Source organism: Triticum aestivum, chromosome 3A, assembly GCF_018294505.1.
Source record: "Triticum aestivum cultivar Chinese Spring chromosome 3A, IWGSC CS RefSeq v2.1, whole genome shotgun sequence".
NCBI lineage: Eukaryota > Viridiplantae > Streptophyta > Magnoliopsida > Poales > Poaceae > Triticum > Triticum aestivum.
In genome coordinates, this window is record NC_057800.1 from 260934730 (window position 1) to 260956332 (window position 21603).

Below are 21603 nucleotides of genomic sequence, written 5' to 3' on the forward strand. Positions count from 1 at the left end.
GATTTACAAAGACGTTGTAAGAAAAAAAAATTCAAAACTCACTCGACTAAAATCAACACTTGAAGTGTGTTTGGTCCTCGAATGTGGTTCACTTTCGAGAGTGATGTTGTTCACTTACGCCTAACATGAAATTGTGAAAACTTTAGCGAAACAACAAAAAAGTAAAGCAGTGCACTTCGATATATGATGTGGTTCACTTGCCCTAGTCTCAGCGGTCCACTCTTGTTCATAAAAAAAGTTAAAAAAAACAACAAAAACTCCTATGAGAAAAATAACGCCCAACAAAAAAAATTATGCAGCTCGCTTGCCCGTCCGATGCAGTGCAGTTTTCATTCTGAAGCAGTGCGGTCGGACGTGTGATGTTGTTCATCCCGTAAGTGCAAAAAATTATTACGGACGTGGAAAAAAGTAATGCGGTTCACTTCTTGATAATGTTGTGGTTCATTTACACCCGATGTAAAGTGCACTCTACTATCTCGTCCTTGAAAAAATTACGTTTGAATAAAAGAAACCATGCACTTCGCTTACCCATCGGACGCAGTGCGGCTTTTCGTCCGATGCAGTGCGGTTTTCAGCCAGATGAAGTACCCACGTCGATTTGGGTGTCGCAAAAAACAGAGTGTCCGCATTTCGGTAAATTTAAAACTGCTCTTAAACCGTAAGGAATTAGAGAGAGTCTTCTACATGTAAAAGTTGCATCTTGTCGATATCTTTCCAACAGCGTATGATTTGAATTATTCTGACCATCCGTTCGTAAAAGTTTCACGAAAAAACAACCGCTGCCTCTCGAAGTCAGCCGCACGATTTTCAAAATTAACTAAAATTCGTAAGGAATCTCAAAACTATTTCAACATATGAAAGTTGCGCCTTCTCCGTAGCTTTCCAACGGCATATCATATGTCTCGTTTCGACAAACGGTTAGAAAACTGGAGCAAAAAGAGTAACGAAAATTTCAATTTTTTTGAAAAACAGAGTTCCGTGATTTAGTAAATTTGAAACTGCTCTTAAACCATAATGAATTAGAGAAAGATTTATATATGAAAAAGATGCGCCTCGATGATATCTATCCAACGGCGTATCATTTGCTTCATTCCAACAAGCGGTTTAGAAAAACACAAAAAAACGCTCGCTGCCACTCGTCATCCGCCGCACTATTTTCAAAACTGCTCTTAAGCCGTGTGGAATCTCGAAAAGTGTTCAACATGTCGAAGTTGCGCCTAATCCATAGCTTTTCAATGGTATATTACACGCCTCATTCCAATAAACGGTTAAAAAATTAGAGCGAAAACAGTACCGAAAAAATAACGCGTGCAATTTTTTCCAACGAGAAGTTCACTAGTCTCTATTGCAGTGCTCGTCGTCAAAATGATGCAGTGCGCTTCTGTTGAGCGTGCAGTGACGAAGTGGTGTGCAGAATAGTTATTCTGCTAATATTAGCAGAATAGACCGTCTGTATATATATATATATATATATATATATATATATATATATATATATATATATATATATATATATATCCATATACCCCGAAAACATCCAGGAGCACCACGAACCCTATTTCCACCGTCGCAACCTTCTGTACCCAAGAGATCCCATCTTGGGGCCTTTTCCGGAGATCCGCCGAAGGGGGAATCAATCATGGAGGGCTTCTACATGAACACCATAGCCTCTCTGATGATGTGTGAGTAGTTTACCTCAGACCTTTGGGTCCGTAGTTATTAGCTAGACGTCTTCTTCTCTCTTTGGATCTCAATACAATGTTCTCCTCGATCTTCTTGGAGATCTATTTGATGTAACTCTTTTTGTGGTGTGTTTGTCCAGATCCGATGAATTGTGGGTTTATGATCAAGTATATCTATGAACAATATTTGATTCTTCTCTGAAATCTTTTATGTATGATTGGTATCTTTGCAAGTCTCTTTGAATTATCAGTTTGGTTTGGCCTACTAGATTGATCTTTCTTGCAATGGGAGAAGTGCTTAGCTTTGGTTTCAATCTTGCGGTGTCCTTTCCCAGTGATAGCAAGGGCAGCAAGACACGTATTGTATTGTTGCCATTGAGGATAAAAAGATGGGGTTTATATCATATTGCTTGAGTTTATCCCTCTACATCATGTCATCTTGCCTAATGCGTTACTCTGTTCTTATGAACTTAATACTCCAGATGCATGCTGGATAGCGGTCGATGTGTGGAGTAATAGTAGTAGATGCAGAATCGTTTCGGTCTACTTGTCGCGGACGTGATGCCTATATACATGATCATGCCTAGATATTCTCATAATTATGCACTTTTCTATCAATTGCTTGACAGTAATTTGTTCACCCACCGTAATACTTATGCTCTCTTGAGAGAAGCCCCTAGTGAAACCTGTGGCCCCCAGGTCTATCTTTTATCATATAAGTTTCCAATCTATTTTATTTTGCAATCTTTATTTTCCTATCTATATCATAAAAATACCAAAAATGTTTATCTTATTATTATTATCTCTATCAGGTCTCACTCTCGTAAGTGACCGTGAAGGGATTGACAACCCCTTTATCGCGGTGGTTGCGAGGTTCTTATTTGTTTGTGTAGGTACGAGGGACTTGCGTGTAGTCTCCTACTGGATTGACACCTTGGTTCTCAAAAACTGAGGGAAATACTTATACTACTTTGCTGCATCACCCTTTCATCTTCAAGGGAAAACCAACGCAGTGCTCAAGAGGTAGCAAGAAGGATTTCTGGAGCCGTTGCTGGGGAGATCCACACACTAGTCAAGACATACCAAGTACCCATCACAAACTCTTATCCCTCGCATTACATTATTTGCCATTTTCCTCTCATTTTCCTCTCCCCCACTTCTAAAATGATTTTTTGAAAACCTTTTCCTTTTCTTTGCCTTCTTCCCGTATGTATCTTTGTTTGTGCTTCCATGTGCCTTCCATATGCTTGCATCTTTGCTTGCCAAAAATCTATAGATATGGATCCACCTAAAGTGTTCTACTTGGATCATCTTCGATCCTTATGCACTAGTGCTGAAACCCCAACTAGCCTAGTTGATGGGAAATCTTTAGAAGAGCATGCTCATTTTGTGCGTCACTGTTTGTCTGAAAAACGGAGACTCTTATGGGATCAAATAAACAGTTTGCTGTGTTATTCTTGGAATCTTTGTGAAATTTATGAATTTACTTATTGCTCTAAGAACCCTAAAAAACACCTCCCCTACCTATGTGAGTTTAATGACAATGAAATCTTTTCTTCTTATGCAAAGGGTGTTTATAGTTACTATGATATCGAACAAATTGAAGAATTTGTTGCTTTTAAGGGTGCTTATGAAGTTGCTTCTTTGATTGAAAAGTATGATATTACTCTCTATGAATCTGAATTTTTTTACATACTTAAATATTGCTATGAAAACTATGCTCATAATGTCTATGTCAAAGAAATTATTTAAAGAATGATCGTTGCTTCGGAAGAAAATAATGATCTTTATGAATCTATGGATAATTATGATTCCAATGATTTGATTGAAATATCCCTTGATGAACATGATGCTTGCTATTCTTGTGGCCATGATGCCAATATTTATGAAGATGAATTTGCTATAGTTCCTTATGTTAAACATGAGATCATTGTTATTGCACCCATACTTGATAGTTCCTTCGATGAAAAGCATGATTGCAATGATGTTATTATAAATTCTATTAATGTCAATTGTGCTAATAATATGCAGAACCCCAAGTTTGGGGATGCTAGTTTTGATATAACTACTATTTGTTGCAATGATCATGATTGGGGTGATTCTTCTTTTGATCTTGAAAATTTATTTAAGCCCCATGATGAATATGAGATTGATGATAGTGTTTGCAATATTATTGAAAGTGGGTTTGGAAAAGTGTCAACTTTAGATCCCACATATTTGGAGAATGTTCAATCTTATGAAATTTTTGATAAAAGTGGGTTTGGAGAGGTCATGACTTTAGTTAATGTTAATCCCACTATTTTGGAAGAGTGTCAACTCTGCATGCATGTGGATCATGAAGAGAAAATTTCATGTGATAGTTATATTGTTGAATTTGATTATGATCCTACATGTAATTATTATGAGAGAGGAAAATATGGTTGTAGAAATTTTCATGTTACTAAATTACCTCTCGTCATGTTGAGATTGCTATTGTTTCTTTTTTCTTCCATGCATATGCTAGTTTTTGCTTATCTTGATAATTTTTTTGCTTATAAAATGACTATGCATATGAAGTATGTTAGACTTAGATGTGTTTGTCATGTGTTTTGTGATGCTATCTTTGTGCTTCAATTCTTGTCTTTCATGTGAGCATCATTGAAATCTCAATGCCTAGCTAGGGGCGTTAAACGATAGCGCTTGTTGGGAGGCAACCCAATTTATTTTTGTTTCTTGCTTTTTGGTTCTGTTTAGTAATAAATAATTCATCTAGCCTCTGTTTAGATGTGGTTTATGCTTTTAATTAGTGTTTGTGCCAAGTAGAACTTTTGGGAAGACTTGGGGAAAGTCTTTGTGATCTTGCTGTAAAAAATAGAAACTTTAGCGCTCACGAGATTTGCTGCCATTTTTTACTAGAGAGTGAGATTAGGTCGATTCGTTTTGCATATGATTAATAGATAAATTCCTCATGTCCAGAAATTTATTTCAGAATTTTTGGGGTTACAGAATTATTCGAAACCTACAGATTACTATAGACTGTTCTGTTTTTGACAGATTCTGTTTTTCGTGTGTTGTTTGCTTATTTTGATGCATCTATGGCTAGTATCGGAGGGTATGAACCATAGAGAAGTTGGAATACAGTAGGTTTAAAACCAATATAAATAAAGAATGAGTTCATTACAGTACCTTAAGTGGTGGTTTGTTTTCTTATACTAACGGAGCTGATGAAATTTTCTGTTGAGTTCTGTGTTGTGAAGTTTTCAAGTTTTGGGTAAAGATTTGATGGATTATGGAATAAGGAGTGGCAAGAGCCTAAGATTAGGGATGCCCAAGGAACCCCAAGGTAAAATTAAAGTACAACCAAAACCCTAAGCTTGGGAATGCCCCGGAAGGCATCCCCTCTTTCGTCTTCTTCCATCGGCAACTTTACTTGAGGTTATATTTTTATTCACCACATGATATGTGTTTTGCTTGGAGTGTCTTGTATGATTTGAGTATTTTCTTTTTAGTTTACCACAATCATCCTTGCTGTACACACCTTTTGGATAGACACACTTGAATTGGAATTTATTAGAATACTCTATGTGCTTCACTTATATCTTTTGAGCTAGATAATTTTGCTCTAGTGCTTCACTTATATCTTTTAGAGCACAGTGGTGGTTTTATTTGATAGAAATTATTGATCTCTCAGGCTTCACTTATATTATTTTGAGAGTCCTTTAGAACAACATGGTAATTTTATTTGGTTATGAAATTAGTGCTAATATGATAGGCATCCAAGATGGGTATAATAAAAACTATCATAGAGAGTGCATTGAATACTGTGAGAAGTTTGATAGTTGATAATTGTTTTGAGATATAAAGATGGTGATATTAGAGTGTGCTAGTTGAGTAGTTGTGAATTTTAGAAATACTTGTGTTGAAGATTGCAAGTCCCGTAGCATGCACGTATGGTAACCGTTGTGTAACAAATTTGAAACATGAGGTGTTCATTGATTGTCTTCCTTATGAGTGGTGGTCGGGGACGAGCGATGGTATTTTCCTTCCAATCTATCCCCCTAGGAGCATGCGCATAATTCTTGGTTTTTAATGACTTGTAGATTTTTGCAATAAGTATGTGCGTTCTTTATGACTAATGTTGAGTCCATGGATTATACGCACTCTGACCTTTCCATCATTGCTAGCCTCTTTTGTACCGTGCATTGCCCTTTCTCACCTCGAGAGTTGGTGCAAACTTCGCCGGTGCATCCAAACCCTGTGATATGATACTCTCTATCACACATAAGCCTCCTTATATCTTCCTCAAAACAGCCACCATACCTACCTATTATGGCATTTCCATAGCCATTCCGAGATATATTGCCATGCAACTTTCCACCGTTTCATTCATGATACACTTCATCATTGTCATATTGTTTTGCATGATCATGTAGTTGACATCGTATTTGTGGCAAATCCACCATGCATAATTTATCATACATGTCACTCTTGATTCATTGCCCTTCCCGCTACATCACCGGAGGCATTCATATAGAGTCATATTTTGTTCTAGTATCGAGTTGTAATCATTGAGTTGTAAATAAATAGAAGTGTGATGATCATCATTAATAGAGCATTGTCCCAAATAAAAAAAGAGAAAGGCCAAATAAAAAAGGAAAGGCCCAAAAAAAGAAATAAAGAAATAAAAAGGGACAATGTTACTATCCTCTTTTTCCACACTTGTGCTTCAAAGTAGCACCATGATCTTTATGATAGAGTCTCTTGTTTTGTAACTTTCATATACTAGTGGGAATTTTTCATTATAGAACTTGGCTTGTATATTCCAACAATGGGCTTCCTCAAATGCCCTAGGTCTTCGTAAGCAAGCAAGTTGGATGCACACCCACTTAGTTTCTTTTGTTGAGCTTTCATACATTTATAGCTCTAGTGCATCCGTTGCATGGCAATCCCTACTCCTTGCATTGACATCAATTGATGGGCATCTCCCTAGCCCATTGATTAGCTGCATAGATGTGAGACTTTCTCCTTTTTTGTCTTCTCCATATAACCTCAATCATCATATTCTATTCCACCCATAGTGCTATATCCATGGCTCACGCTCATGTATTGCATGAAAGTTGAAAAAAGTTTGAGATTACTAAAGTATGAAACAATTTCCTGGCTTGTCATCGGGGTTGTGCATGATGAGAGCATTCTTGTGTGACGAAAATGGACCATGACCAAACTATATGTTTTTGTAGGGATGAACTTTCTTTTGCCATGTTATTTTGAGAAGACATGATTGCTTAGTTAGTATGCTTGAAGTACTATTATATTTATGTCAATATTAAAATTTTGTCTTGAATCTTTCAAATCTAAACATTCATGCCACAATAAAGAAAATTACATTGAGAATTATGCTAGGTAGCATTCCACATGAAAAATTCTGTTTTTATCAATTACCTACTCGAGGACGAGCAGGAATTAAGCTTGGGGATGCTTGATACGTCTGCAACGTATCTATAATTCTTGATTGTTACATGCTATTATATTATCTGTTTTGGATGTTAATGGGCTTATTTATACACTTATATATTATTTTTGGGACTAACTTACTAACCCAAGGCCCAATGCAAAATTGCTGTTTTTGTCCTACTTCAGTGTTTCGCAGAAAAGGAATATCAAACGGAATCCAAACGGAATAAAACCTTCGGGAGAGTTATTTTTGGAACAAACGTGATCTAAGGGACCTGGAGTGGACGTCAAGAAAGAAAGAAGGGATCCACGAGGCAGGGAGGCGCGCCCCCCACTCTCGTGGGCGCCTCGCAGCTCCACCGACCTACTTCTTCCTCCTATATATATATCCATATACCCCGAAAACATCCAGGAGAACCACGAAACCCTATTTCCACCGCCGCAACCTTGTGTACCCAAGAGATCCCATACTGGGGCCTTTTCCGGAGCTCCGCCGGAGGGGGAATCGATCACGGAGGGCTTCTACATCAACACCATAGCCTCTCCGATGATGTGTGTGTAGTTTACCTCAGACCTTCGGGTCCATAGTTATTAGCTAGATGGCTTCTTCTCTCTCTTTGGATCTCAATACAATGTTCTCCTCAATCTTCTTGGAGATCTATTTGATGTAACTCTTTTTGCGGTGTGTTTGTCTAGATCCGATGAATTGTGGGTTTATGATCAAGTTTATCTATGAACAATATTTGATTCTTCTCTGAAATCTTTTATGTATGATTGGTTATGTTTGGAATTCTCTACAAATTATCAGTTTGGTTTGGCCTACTAGATTGATCTTTCTTGCAATGGGAGAAGTGCTTAGCTTTGGGTTCAATCTTGCGGTGTCTTTTCCCAGTGACAGCAGGGGCAGCAAGGCACGTATTGTATTGTTGCCATCGAGGATAAAGCGATGGGGTTTATATCATATTGCTTGAGTTTATCCCTCTACATCATATCATATTGCCTAATGTGTTACTCTGTTCTTATGAACTTAATACTCTAAATGCATGCTGGATAGAGATCGATGTGTGGAGTAATAGTAGTAGATGCAGAATCATTTGGGTCTACTTGTCGCGGACGTGATGCCTATATACATGATCATGCCTAGATATTCTCATAATTATGCACTTTTCTATCAATTGCTCGACAATAATTTGTTCACCCACCGTAATACTTATGATATCTTAAGAGAAGCCCCTAGTGAAACCTATGGCCCCCGGGTCTATCTTTTATCATATAAGTTTCCAATCTATTTTCTTTTGCAATCTTTATTTTCCTATCTATATCATAAAAATACCAAAAAAATTATCTTATTATTATTATCTCTATCATATCTCACTCTCGTAAGTGACCGTGAAGGGATTGACAACCCCTTTATCGCGTTGGTTGCGAGGTTCTTATTTGTTTGTGTAGGTACGAGTGACTTGCGTGTAGTCTCCTACTGGATTGATACCTTGGTTCTCAAAAAATGACGGAAATACTTATGCTACTTTGCTGCATCACCCTTTCCTCTTCAAGGGAAAACCAACGTAGTGCTCAAGAGGTAGCAACACCGACCTTGTAACCCTAGATACCCTCCCTGGCATGTATATAAGCCATAGGGTTTTGCCCGTAGAAGGGACATCAATGCAATATCATTCACCTAGCCCTATAGTTAGACCACACATTATTATCTCGAGGTTGATCAACTATGTACTCGATACATCTTCATTAGTATAAACAAGAGCAGGACGTAGTGTTTTACCTCCATAGAGAGGGCCCGAACCTAGGTAAACATCATCTCCTTTGTTCCTTTTACCCTTGATCCAAGATCCACAACTCGGGACCCCCTACCCCAAGGTTTGCCAATTTTGACACCGACAGACCCAGATTGCCTGAGCACAGTGACACTCACCCAGCTGTTGAGAACATGAAGAAGAGGAAGGATAACATACTGAGGAAGTGGAGAGAGTCAGATCCATACTCCATCAGAACAAGGACTACTGTACACTACCACTTCCGCACCAACGAACAACAAGATTTCTATGAGTCTGTCTTGCTTGACAAGAAGCCCATAGTCAGTGATATGATCTAGGTGGGTGATGATCCACAAGTGTAGGGGATCCATCATAGCCTTTTCAATAAGTAATAGTGTCGAACCCAACGAGGAGCAGAAGGAAATGATAAGCAGTTTTCGGTAAGGTATTCTGTGCAAGCACTGGAATTATCGGTAACAGATAGTTTTGTGATAAGGTAATTTCTAACGAGTAGCAAGTAATAGAAGTAAATAAGGTGCAGCAAGATGGCCCCATCCTTTTTGTAGCAAAGCATAAGCCTGGAAAAACTCTTATATGAAGTAAAGCGCTCCCGAGGACACATGGGAATTATCGTCAAGCTAGTTTTCATCACGATCATATGATTCACGTTCGGTACTTTGATAATTTGATATGTGGGTGGACCGGTGCTTGGGTGCTGCCCTTACTTGGACAAGCATCCCACTTATGATTAACTCCTATTGCAAGCATCCGCATCTACAACAGAAGTATTAAGGTAAAACTAACCATAGCATGAAACATATGGATCCAAATCAGCCCCTTATGAAGCAAGGCATAAACTAGGGTTTAAGCTTATGTCACTCTAGCAACCCATCATCTACTTATTACTTCCCAATGCCTCCCTCTAGGCCCAAACAATGGTGAAGTGTCATGTAGTCGTCGTTCACATGACACCACTAGAGGGATGACAACATACATCTCATCAAAATATCGAACGAATACCAAATTCACATGACTACTAATAGCAAGACTTCTCCCATGTCCTCAGGAACAAACGTAACTACTCACAAACATATTCATGTTCATAATCAGAGGGGTATTAATATGCATAATGGATCTGAACATATGATCTTCCACCAAGTAAACCAACTAGCATCAACTACAAGGAGTAATCAACACTACTAGCAACCAACAAGTACCAATCTGAGGTTTGGATACAAACATTGGATACAAGAGATGAACTAGGGTTTGAGATGAGATGGTGCTGGTAAAGATGTTGATGGAGATCGACCCCCTCCCGATGAGAGGATCGTTGGTGATGACGATGGTGATGATTTCCCCCTCCTAGAGGGAAGTTTCCCCGGCAGAACAGCTCCGCGAGAGCCCTAGATTGGTTTCGCCAAGGTTCCGCCTCGTGGCGGCGGAGTCTCGTCCTGAAAGCTTGCTTATGATTTTTTCTCGGACGAAAGACCTCATATAGTAGAAGATGGGCATCAGAGGGCCACCAGGGGGCCCACGAGGTAGGGGGCGTGCCCGGGGGGTAGGGCCAACACTCAGAGGAGCACTGGCCCGGGGGGGGGGGGGGTTAAAATAAAGATGACCCTTGGGCAGGCCTACCCAAGGGAAAGAAAAGGCTAGGTGGCGAATGGTAAAACCAATGTTGGGCATTGCTGGAGGAGTTTTATTCAAGGCGAACTGTCAAGGGATTCCCATTATAACCCAACCGCGAAGGAACGCAAAATCCGGGAACATAACATCGATATGACGGAAACTAGGGCGGCAAGAGTGGAACAAAACACCAGGCATAAGGCCGAGCCTTCCCCCCTTTACCAAGTATATAGATGCATTAATTAAATAAGAGATATTGTGATATCCCAACAAGTAAACATGTTCCAACAAATAACAACATCTCCATGTTCCAACAAGGAACAAACTTCAATCTTCACCTGCAACTAACAACGCTATAAGAGGGGCTGAGCAAAGCGGTAACATAGCCAAACAACGGTTTGCTAGGACAAGGTTGGTTAGAGGCTTGGTTCAACAATATGGGAGGCATGATAAGCAAGTAGTAGGTATCCCAGCATAGGCATAGCAAAAGAGCGAGCAACTAGCAAGCAAAGATAGAAGTGATTTCGAGGGTATGGTCATCTTGCCTGAAATCTCGCAAGGAAGAAGAACGAGTCCATGAAGAAGAAAAATGGACATAGTCGAATGGGTCCTCACAAACGCGACGTTACCGTAACCAACCCGAAGAAGCAACACCGGAAAAAAGCACAAAACATAGTAAACAAACCACACGTGAACATGATATGATATGCGGGATGCAGTATGCGGTGCATATGCATGATTTGAAAAGGAATGATTGAACCTGGCCTCAACTTGGAAATCCAAGAGTTCCACTGGAAAGTTGAGGTGATTTCGGTTGAAATTGATATAAAGATCACCGGAATCGGATGCACGGTTTGGAAATGGCAAGCAAAACAAATATGGCACCGGACTGCGATAAAAAGCAAGTACCCATATAAATGCATCAAGATAAATATGCTACAACACTCAAACATGGAAACAAAATACATGGCTAGGATCCACTCAAGATGCTTGACAAAAGATGAACACTGAGCTACGGCTAAATCATCCATTAACAGGTTCACACAAGCATGGCAAAAGTGCAAATGATAACAGGTTTCAGACTTGGTGAAATTAACACAAGTCTGGAATTTAACATCAGGAAGCACACTTTAGAGCATGAAAACTACATGCTACATGAACTTAACATGGCAAAGCAAGGCATGGCATGAAGCTACTCAAATCACTTAACAAAAGTCCCTTAGTGACCTTGAGCCAAAAGGGATCGGAAAATACAATTGCAAGCATGTGAACATGGCAAAAACATAAACAGATCTCAGACTTAGTGAAAAACTGGAGCATGCAAATCAGTTAACGAGTTACGAGCTCGATGCACTCACTACAGAGCATGGCATGAAAAACTAAGCATACACCCATCAAGAATACATGGCATAGAAGCTAGACATGGCAAGAACAACATCATAGCATGCACGGATCAATAGCAACATCATCGGCAAAATCGCTAAACAAGTCAACAATCTGCCAGGATCATAATTTAGCAAAAGTAGAGCTCGATTGACTCAAGCTAGGGTGCTCCATAGATGCAAACAAAGACATGGATGGATAGAGCACCACAATGTTAACAAAACATCATTACTGATCATCCTCAAAATAGGCACGGATCACTAAGAAACAACATGAACATACGGCATATCGACAAAATCAGGACAAGGACTTAGTGAAATTCTAAGTCCCTGAAATCAGCATTACCGATTACGCTACTTTGCAAGCTTGTGCTAGTCACCACACATATCACAAAAATACATGGTAAGCACCACTGTAAAGATGGCATGGTATATAACAAAACTCATGTAGAGCTCAGGAGCATATCGTGCACACATTAATCATGGCAAAAATGACAAAAAGCTATTTGATGAAACAGATCTGACAAATTCACCACATAGCCCTCTTCCAACAACATTTTGGGCATCAAGATGAGCTCAAATGAAAATGGTGCAATGTGATGAAATGATGTACTCGTCGAGGCGAACATTTTGATATGATACACACATGAATCGGAGGTACGGATGCAGAGTTACGATGCGATGAAATATGCAAAAAGATTAGGGTTCAGAGGGAAAAAGTCAACCCGAGGAAAACTCCAGATCCAGATCCGGTTTGCACACGGATCGAGGCACCGCCGGAGTTCCTCGCCGGAACAGAGGAAGAAGACGGTTGGCGCGGCCGGGGCTCGCCGGAGTATAGGTCGCCGGGGCCGGAGGAGGTGCGGCGGAGGGCGGCGCGGCGAGAGGCGGTGGTCGCCGGCGAGGGAGGCGGCGCGGGGCGGCGCTGGCGAGAGGTGGGCGGCGCGGCAGGCGAGGAGGCGCGGGCGGTGATGGTCGCCGGCGGGGAGGCGCTAGGCGGTGGGGCTCGGGCGCAAGGAGCCTGACGCCTCGGGGACCCGGTGCGCGACGGCGATGAGTTGGGCCCGTGCGGGCCCGATCTGGGTTCCGCCGGTCGGCGGGCGCGGGGCGAAGTGGGGCGACAGGTGGCGCGCGCTGAGTGGCGGGGAGCGGCGGTGGGGCGACGTGGCATGATCCGATCGGCTGGATGGAGGTGGCTGCGGGGCGGCGGACATGTCCGGCGCGGTGGGAGTTTTGTCCGGTGGCGCGAGGTAGAGGAAGGCTAGGGTTAGACTGCGCGGAAATTTCGGGGAAGGCCACATATTTATAGGTAGAGGGAGCTAGGAGAGTCCAAATGAGGTGCGGTTTTCGGCCACGCGATCGTGATCGAACGACCAAGATGATGGAGGAGGTGTAGGTGGGTTTTGGCCACTTTGGACGGGTGTTGGGCTGCAACACACACGAGGCCTTTTCGGTCCCTCGGTTAACCGTTGGAGTATCAAACGAAGTCCAAATGGCACGAAACTTGACAGGCAGTGTACCGGTAGTAAACCAAGGCCGCATGACAAGTCTCGGTCCAATTCGAAAACGTTTAACACCCGCGCATGAAAAGAGGTAAAAGGGAACACCGGGTGACATAGGAGCGCCGGATTGCAAAACGGACAACGGGGAAAAAGCTTGGATGCATGAGACGAACATGTATGCAATTGAAATGCACATGATGACATGATACGCAATGCAGATGATGACATGACCAGATGCGACATGCAAGCAAATGACAAGGCAACAACAGCAAATAACTGGAAGACACCTAGCACATCGGTCTCGGGGCGTTACAATAGCTCACGGACTCGATTACATAGAAGGATCATAAAGGAAAACTCACAACTAGATCATACTAAAAATTTATTCTACTAGATCAAGATATTATCAAAAGGATCGAACTAAGGAAAACGGTAAAGATAAAAGTGATGGTGATATGATACCGGGGCATTCCCCCAAGCGTGGTAGTTGCCAAGGGGAGTGCCCATACCCGTGTGATTATGTCTTCTTGTTTGGGGGTGAGGAAGATGAAGGTTTTTTTGATGGCGTAGGCTTCTTTCTTAATTTGCGCTTGAGGATAGAATTTTGATCCCTCAGGTCATCAATCTGCTGCTCCTGGCTTAATATTGTTTTGCATAATTCCTGCTTGTTTTCCTGCAAGAGGCGAAAAGGGATAAACTCGATCTTAAGTTTCTTTGCTTTATCAGGGAGGCTTGACTTTTTGAACTGCACATGCATGTCCCCAGGTTGGGGTAATGGGACTTCATCTTCATCTGAGCTCGTCTCGTCCTTTCCCTTGGGTTCATAGTCCTCTTCTTCTTCCGTAGTCCAACCATAATGCTTCACATCCCCATAGACCTTAGGATCTGTAAGGTAATCAGCCACATAGCTTTCTCCTTCCGAATCCTGGGACGACATGTTGCTCTAATATGCAGCAGGACAACTCAAAACAAAGACAGGAGATATTTGCGTGATACGGTGGTAAAAACCTTCGGGAGATTATATAATGAATTTTTACCATCTAAAAGAAGTATCATGCAAGAAAAAAGAGTCCATAGAGTGCACAAGGTGCCCACGAGGTAGGGGGCGCGCCAAGGGGGGTAGGGCGCGCCTCCCACCCTCGTGGAAGCCTTGTTTCCTTCCTGGACTGCTTCTTATTTTCCTATTTTTCTAAATATTCCAAAACGGAGAACTATTTTGGAGTCGGTTTACTTACCATACCACATACCTATTCCTTTTTGGATTCCAAAACATTCCGGAAAAGTGTCCCTTATGTATTCATCCGGGGTTACGGTTTCAATAACATTAGTTTCAACATTTATGGGATTACCTGAGATATAATGTTTGACTCTTTGTCCGTTCACCACCTTCGGGTTTGTGCCTTTGAAGTTGTTGATTTTTATGGCACCAGAATAATAGACCTCCTCGATAACGTAAGGACCTACCCATTTAGAGAGAAGTTTGCCTGCAAAAAATCTTAAACGAGAGTTGTATAGCAATACATAATCACCTACATTGAACTCACGCTTTTGTATCCTTTTATCATGCCATCTTTTAACTTTTTCTTTAAACAGCTTGGCATTCTCATAGGCTTGGGTTCTCCATTCATCAAGTGAGCTAATGTCAAATAACCTCTTCTCACTGGCAAGTTTGAAATCATAATTGAGCTCTTTAATAGCCCAATATGCCTTATGTTCTAGTTCGAGAGGTAAGTGGCATGCTTTACCATAAACCATTTTATACGGAGACATACCCATAGGATTTTTATATGCAGTTCTATAGGCCCATAATGCATCATCAAGTTTCTTGGACCAATTCTTTCTAGATCTGTTAACAGTCTTTTGCAAAATTAATTTGAGCTCTCTGTTAATTAATTCTACTTGACCACTTGACTGTGGGTGATAAGGAGATGCAATTCTATGATTAACATCATACTTAGCAAGCATTTTACGAAAAGCACCATGAATAAAATGTGAACCACCATCAGTCATTAAATATCTAGGGACTCCAAATATCGAAAAAATAACTTCTTTAAGCATCTTAATAGAGGTGTTATGATCAACACTACTAGTTGGAATAGCTTCTACCCACTTAGTAACGTAATCAACAGGAACTAAATTATGTGTATACCCATTAGAGAAAGGAAAAGGTCCCATATAATCAAAGCCCCAAACATCAGATGGTTCAATAACAAGTGAATAATTCATAGGCATTTCTTGACGTCTACTAATATTACAAATTCTTTGACATTCATCATAAGACAAGATAAACTTACAAGCATCCTTGAAGAGAGTAGGCCAATAAAAACTGGATTGCAATACCTTGTGTGCAGTTCTATCTCCAGCATGGTGTCCTCCATAGGCTTCAGAGTGACACTTGCGTAGGATCTGTTCCTGTTCATGCTTAGGTACACAACGTCTAATAACACCATCTACTCTTTCTTTATAAAGATGTGGGTCATCCCAAAAGTAATGCCTTAAATCATAGAAGAACTTTTTCTTTTGCTGGTATGTGAAACTAGGTGGTATAAATTTAGCAACAATATAATTAGCATAATCAGCATACCATGGAGCAGTTCGAGAAGCATTTATGACATTTAATTGTTCATCAGGAAAGCTATCATCAATAGGTAGTGGGTCATCAAGAACATTTTCTAACCTAGACAAGTTGTCTGCAACGGGGTTCTCAGCTCCCTTTCTATCAATAATATGCAAATCAAATTCTTGTAGCAAGAGAACCCATCTAATAAGTCTAGGTTTAGCATCTTTCTTTTCCATAAGATATTTAATAGCAGCATGATCAGTGTGAATAATTACTTTAGAATCAACAATATAAGGTCTGAACTTATCACAAGCAAAAACAACTGCTAAAAATTCCTTTTCAGTGGTAGCATAATTTCTCTGGGCATTGTCTAGAGTTTTACTAGCATATTGAATAACATTTAATTTCTTATCAACTCTTTGCCCTAGAATAGCCCCTACAGCATAATCACTAGCATCACACATAATTTCAAAGGGTAAATTCCAATCAGGTGGCTGAACAATAGGTGCAGAAATCAGGGCTTTCTTAAGTATTTCAAATGCTTCTACGCAATCATCATCAAAGACAAAAGGAATATCTTTTTGTAATAGATTAGTCAGAGGCCGAGAAATTTTTGAGAAGTCCTTAATGAACCTCCTGTAAAAACCGGCGTGACCGAGGAAGCTTCTTATACCTTTAATGTCCTTGGGACATGGCATCTTTTCAATAGCATCAACTTTAGCTTTATCAACTTCAATTCCTCTTTCAGAAATTTTATGCCCCAAGACAATACCTTCATTAACCATAAAGTGGCACTTCTCCCAATTCCAAACAAGATTAATTTCTTCACATCTCTGCAAAACTCGATCGAGGTTGCTTAAGCAATCATCAAAAGAGGATCCAAAAACTGAGAAATCGTCCATGAAAACCTCACATATCTTTTCACAAAAGTTAGAGAATATAGCCATCATGCATCTTTGAAAGGTAGCAGGTGCATTACATAAACCAAAAGGCATACGTCTATAAGCAAAAGTACCGAAAGGGCAAGTAAAAGTGGTCTTTGATTCATCATCAGCTGACACAGGTATTTGAGAGAAGCTAGAGTAACCATCTAGAAAGCAAAAATGCGCATGTTTAGATAATCTTTCAAGCATTTGATCAATAAAAGGCAAAGAGTAATGATATTTTTAGTAGCCTTATTTAATTTGTGGAAATCAATTACCATCCTATAACCTGTAATAATTCTTTGCAGGATCAATTCATCTCTATCATTAGGAACAACAGTAATACCTCCCTTCTTAGGGACACAATGAACAGGACTTACCCACTGACTATCAGCAACGGGATAAATTATACATGCCTCAAGGAGCTTTAATATTTCCTTTCTTACCACTTCTTTCATCTTAGGATTCAGCCGTCGTTGGTGATCAATAACTGATTTGGCGTCTTTCTCCAAGTTTATTTTGTGTTGACATAGAGTGGGACTAATTCCCTTAAGATCATCAAGAGTATATCCAATAGCAGCACAGTGCTTCTTTAGAGTTTTCAATAATTTCTCTTCCTCCTTTTCTGAAAGGTTAGCACTAATAATAACAGGATATATCTTCTTTTCATCAAGATAAGCATATTTAAGAGTATCAGGTAATGGTTTAAGCTCAAACACGGGATCACCCTTGGGTGGAGGAGGATCCCCTAGGATTTCAACATGCAAGTTGTGTTTCAAAATAGGTCCCTGTTTAAAGAATACTTCATCTATTTCCCTTCTTTCATTCATGAACATATCATTTTCATGGTCTAGCAAATATTGTTCTAAAGGATCAGTAGGAGGCACGACAATAGAAGCAAGACAAATAATTTCATCTTTACTAGGCAATTCTTTATCATGGGGTTTTCTACAAAATTTAGCAAAATAAAACTCATGAGACATATCCCCTAAACCAACAGAAACAATATCCTTATTGCAGTCTATCTTAGCATTGACGGTATTCAAGAAGGGTCTACCAAATATAATGGGATAAAAGCTATCTTGTGGGGAACCAAGAACAAGAAAATCAGCAGGATATTTGACCTTCCCACACAATACTTCAACATCTCTAGCAATCCCAACTGGTGAAATAGTATCTCTATTGGCAAGCTTAATGGTAACATCGATATCTTCTATCTCAGCTGGTGCAATGTCATGCATAATTTCTTTGTATAAGGAAATAGGTATTGCACTGGCACTAGCACCCATATCACATAAGCCATGATAACAATGATCTCCTATTTTAATAGAAATAATAGGCATGCCTACAACAAGTCTGTGTTTATTTTTAGCATCAGGTCTAGCAATTCTAGCAGCTTCGTCACAGAAGTAATTAACATGCCCATCAATATTATCGGCCAAGAGATCTTTAACCATAGCAATTTTAGGTTCAACTTTAATTTTCTCAGGGGGTTTAGGTGTCTTAATATTACTTTTGTTAACCACAGTTGAATCTTTAGCATGATTCTTTATTCTAACAGGGAAAGGTGGTTTCTCAACATAAGCAGTAGGAACAACATGATCATTATATGTGATAGTCTTTTCTTCAACTTTAATAGGTGCAACTACTTTTGTTTCAATGGGAGGGTTATATTTAAGCCACTTCTCCTTAGGGATATCAACATGAGTAGCAAAGGATTCACAGAAAGAAGCTACTATCTTAGAGTCAAGTCCATATTTAGTGCTAAATTTACGGAAAACATCGGTATCCATAAAAGATTTAACACAATCAAACTTAGGTGTTATACCTGACTGCTTACCATCGTCGTGATCCCAATCTTCAGAGTTGCGTTTAATTCTCTCAAATAAATTCCATCTTAATTCAATAGTCTTCATCATAAAGGAATCGGTACAAGAAGTATCGAGCATGGAGCGATTGTTGTCAGAAAGCTGAGCATAATTTTTTTGAATAATCCTTTCTCTTGAGAGCTCATGATTGGGGCATGAATATAACATTGACTTAAGCCTCCCCCAAGCTTGAGCGATGCTTTCTCCTTCGTGAGGCCAAAAATTATATATATAATTACGATCATGATAAACAAGATGCATAGGATAAAACCTCTGATGGAATTCCAATTTCAACTGTTTATAGTCCCATGATCCCATATCATCACATAGCCTATACCATGTCAATGCATCTCCCTTCAAAGATAAAGGGAATACATTCTTCTTGATAACATCATTGGGCATACCTGCAAGCTTAAATAATACACAAACTTCATCCACGTAGATTAAGTGCAAATCGGGATGCAATGTTCCATCTCCTGCAAAAGGATTAGCTAGCAGTTTCGGTATCATACCCGAAGGAATTTCAAAGAAAACATTTTCAGTAGGTTCAGTAGGTTGATGTAACGCCTTGAGACCGATGTGCCAGGTGTCTTCCAGTTATTCGCCGTCGTTGCCATGTCTTTTGCTTGCGGGTTGCATCTTGCCATGTCATCATGTGCATTGCATCATCATGTTTTCAAAACTTGCATCTGTCCCGGTCTCCTCATTTCGTCCGTTGTCCGTTCTGAGCCCAGACACACTTGCACGCGCCCGAGGCACGTCCGAAATATTTTTTTATAAGTGGCCGGAGAATGTTCTCGGAATGGGATGAGAGTTGGCGTGTGGTCTTATTATAGCATAGACAGAGCGTCTGTCAAGTTTCGTCGCATTCAGAGCCCGTTTGACTGACCAACCGCCATCCGTAGTGGCACCGTTGTCGGTTTATTCGTCGGACGTTTTCAGTCTCCAGAAACCCATGCCGGACTGCCCTCTCTTCTCTTCCCACAGCCCACCTAGGTCCAGCCTACCTCTCCTCACGTCTGGAACTGCCCGATCGTGATCGGAGGGTCAAGAAACACCCCTCCTAACCCTAATCCTAGCCCCTTTTCCTATTTAAACCAACTCCCCTTTCATTTTGGGCAGCTACCTACCCCTCCCCCTAAAATTCCGTGCCCCCGATCATCTCCCAACCGCCTCCCACCTCCTTCTCCTCGTTTTCTGGCGAGCCCCAACCCTCCTCCGCCACTTGGCAGTGAGCCACAGGCTGCGCCGTCACCGGAAACCACCGTCTTGCCAATCCCCGCCTTCCACGTTGCCTCCGCACGCTCGCCAGCGAGTCCCACGATGCCATGTGGCTTCGCCACGTCGCCCTAGCCGCACCCAGCCGCGCGGACCCTCCAGGACCCAGATCGGGCCCTGGGAAGCCCATCGGGGCCCGAAACTCCGCCGCCTCGTGCCTGAGGACGCTCGTCCCCAAGCTCCCGCTCGACCCGGAAGCCGGTCGCGCTCACCGCCGCTGCCTCCGGCGACCAGTCCTCTGGATCCGCCGCCGCCAACCCCAGGTCGCTCCGCCCCACTCTCCTTCCTACATCTCGGGGTCCTCTTCTCTCTTATCTCTCTGTCTCTCTCATCTTGCACCTGCCATCCCAAGGGAGGCCGCCATGGAAGAGCTCCACTTCACCGTTTTCCGCGTCCCCGAGTGCTGCCGGCCACCTCCGTCACCGGATCTGGATCCCCTTCGCCGGATCCATCCATTCCTGACCTCGCCGGAGCTCTTCCCCGCCGCGCCGTCGTTCCACATAGCCAGCAGCAGCCGCCGAGCCATACTCCTGCCTCTGCTTCGAGCAGAGGAGGACAAGCGCCGCATGTGGGTCGCACCTGGGCCGCCTCTGGACGCAGCACCTGCCCGGCCTCCTCCCACCGAACTAGGCTTGGCCCAGCTAGGTGAGCGCCAGCCCCTCCTCTCTGCTGGGCCGCCAATCAGTTTCGGCCCGCTTCTATATTTTTCCCAGATGTACGAATTTAATCATTTTTCCAGAAAGCTGCTGTTTTACAAAAAGGTCCCTAAACTTCATGCATATAATAACTTAATAACCGTGCATCGGATTAAAACAAACTTAATATGAAAGTTGATTAAAATTTTGTCTAGTTTAATAATATCCAATTTTCATCTATGTTTAAAATGTTTAAAATGATGTTTGTTTAAATTTTGCTCTATGAACATGCTAAAATGCTTTAATTCATAACTAAATAACCGTAACTCGGTTTGTAATAAATTTTATATGTAAATGGGGTAGAAAAATGCCTAGTTTAACATGATGCACTCATCTAGCATGTTTAACAACTCTAAAATTATGTTTAGGGCAGAACAGTACCATAACCAAAATATGCACATGAGGAGTTTCCGGACTTGTTGTTTTTTGATGTTTCCGGCCTCATTTAAACTTGACTATATAGGTAGTTTTCTTTGCTTCACCCTCTTGCCATGTTTAACAACATTTAATATTGTTGAGTACATAAACGAGAGAGAACTAAATAAGTCATGTGGTGTTTCGCCAATATGCAACGGAGTTGCATGTTGAGCTCCACTTAATTTGTAGGATTGTTTGTGCATTTTGCCATGCCATGCTTCATTAAACCAGACATGCATCATACTTGATTGTGTTGGGGAACGTAGTAATTTAAAAAAATTTCCTACGCACACGCAAGATCGTGGTGACGCATAGCAATGAGTGGGGAGAGTGTGATCTACGTACCCTTGTAGACCGACAGCGGAAGCGTTAGCACAATGCGGTTGATGTAGTCGTACGTCTTCACGACCCAACCGATCAAGCACCGAAACTACGGCACCTCCGAGTTTTAGCACACGTTCAGCT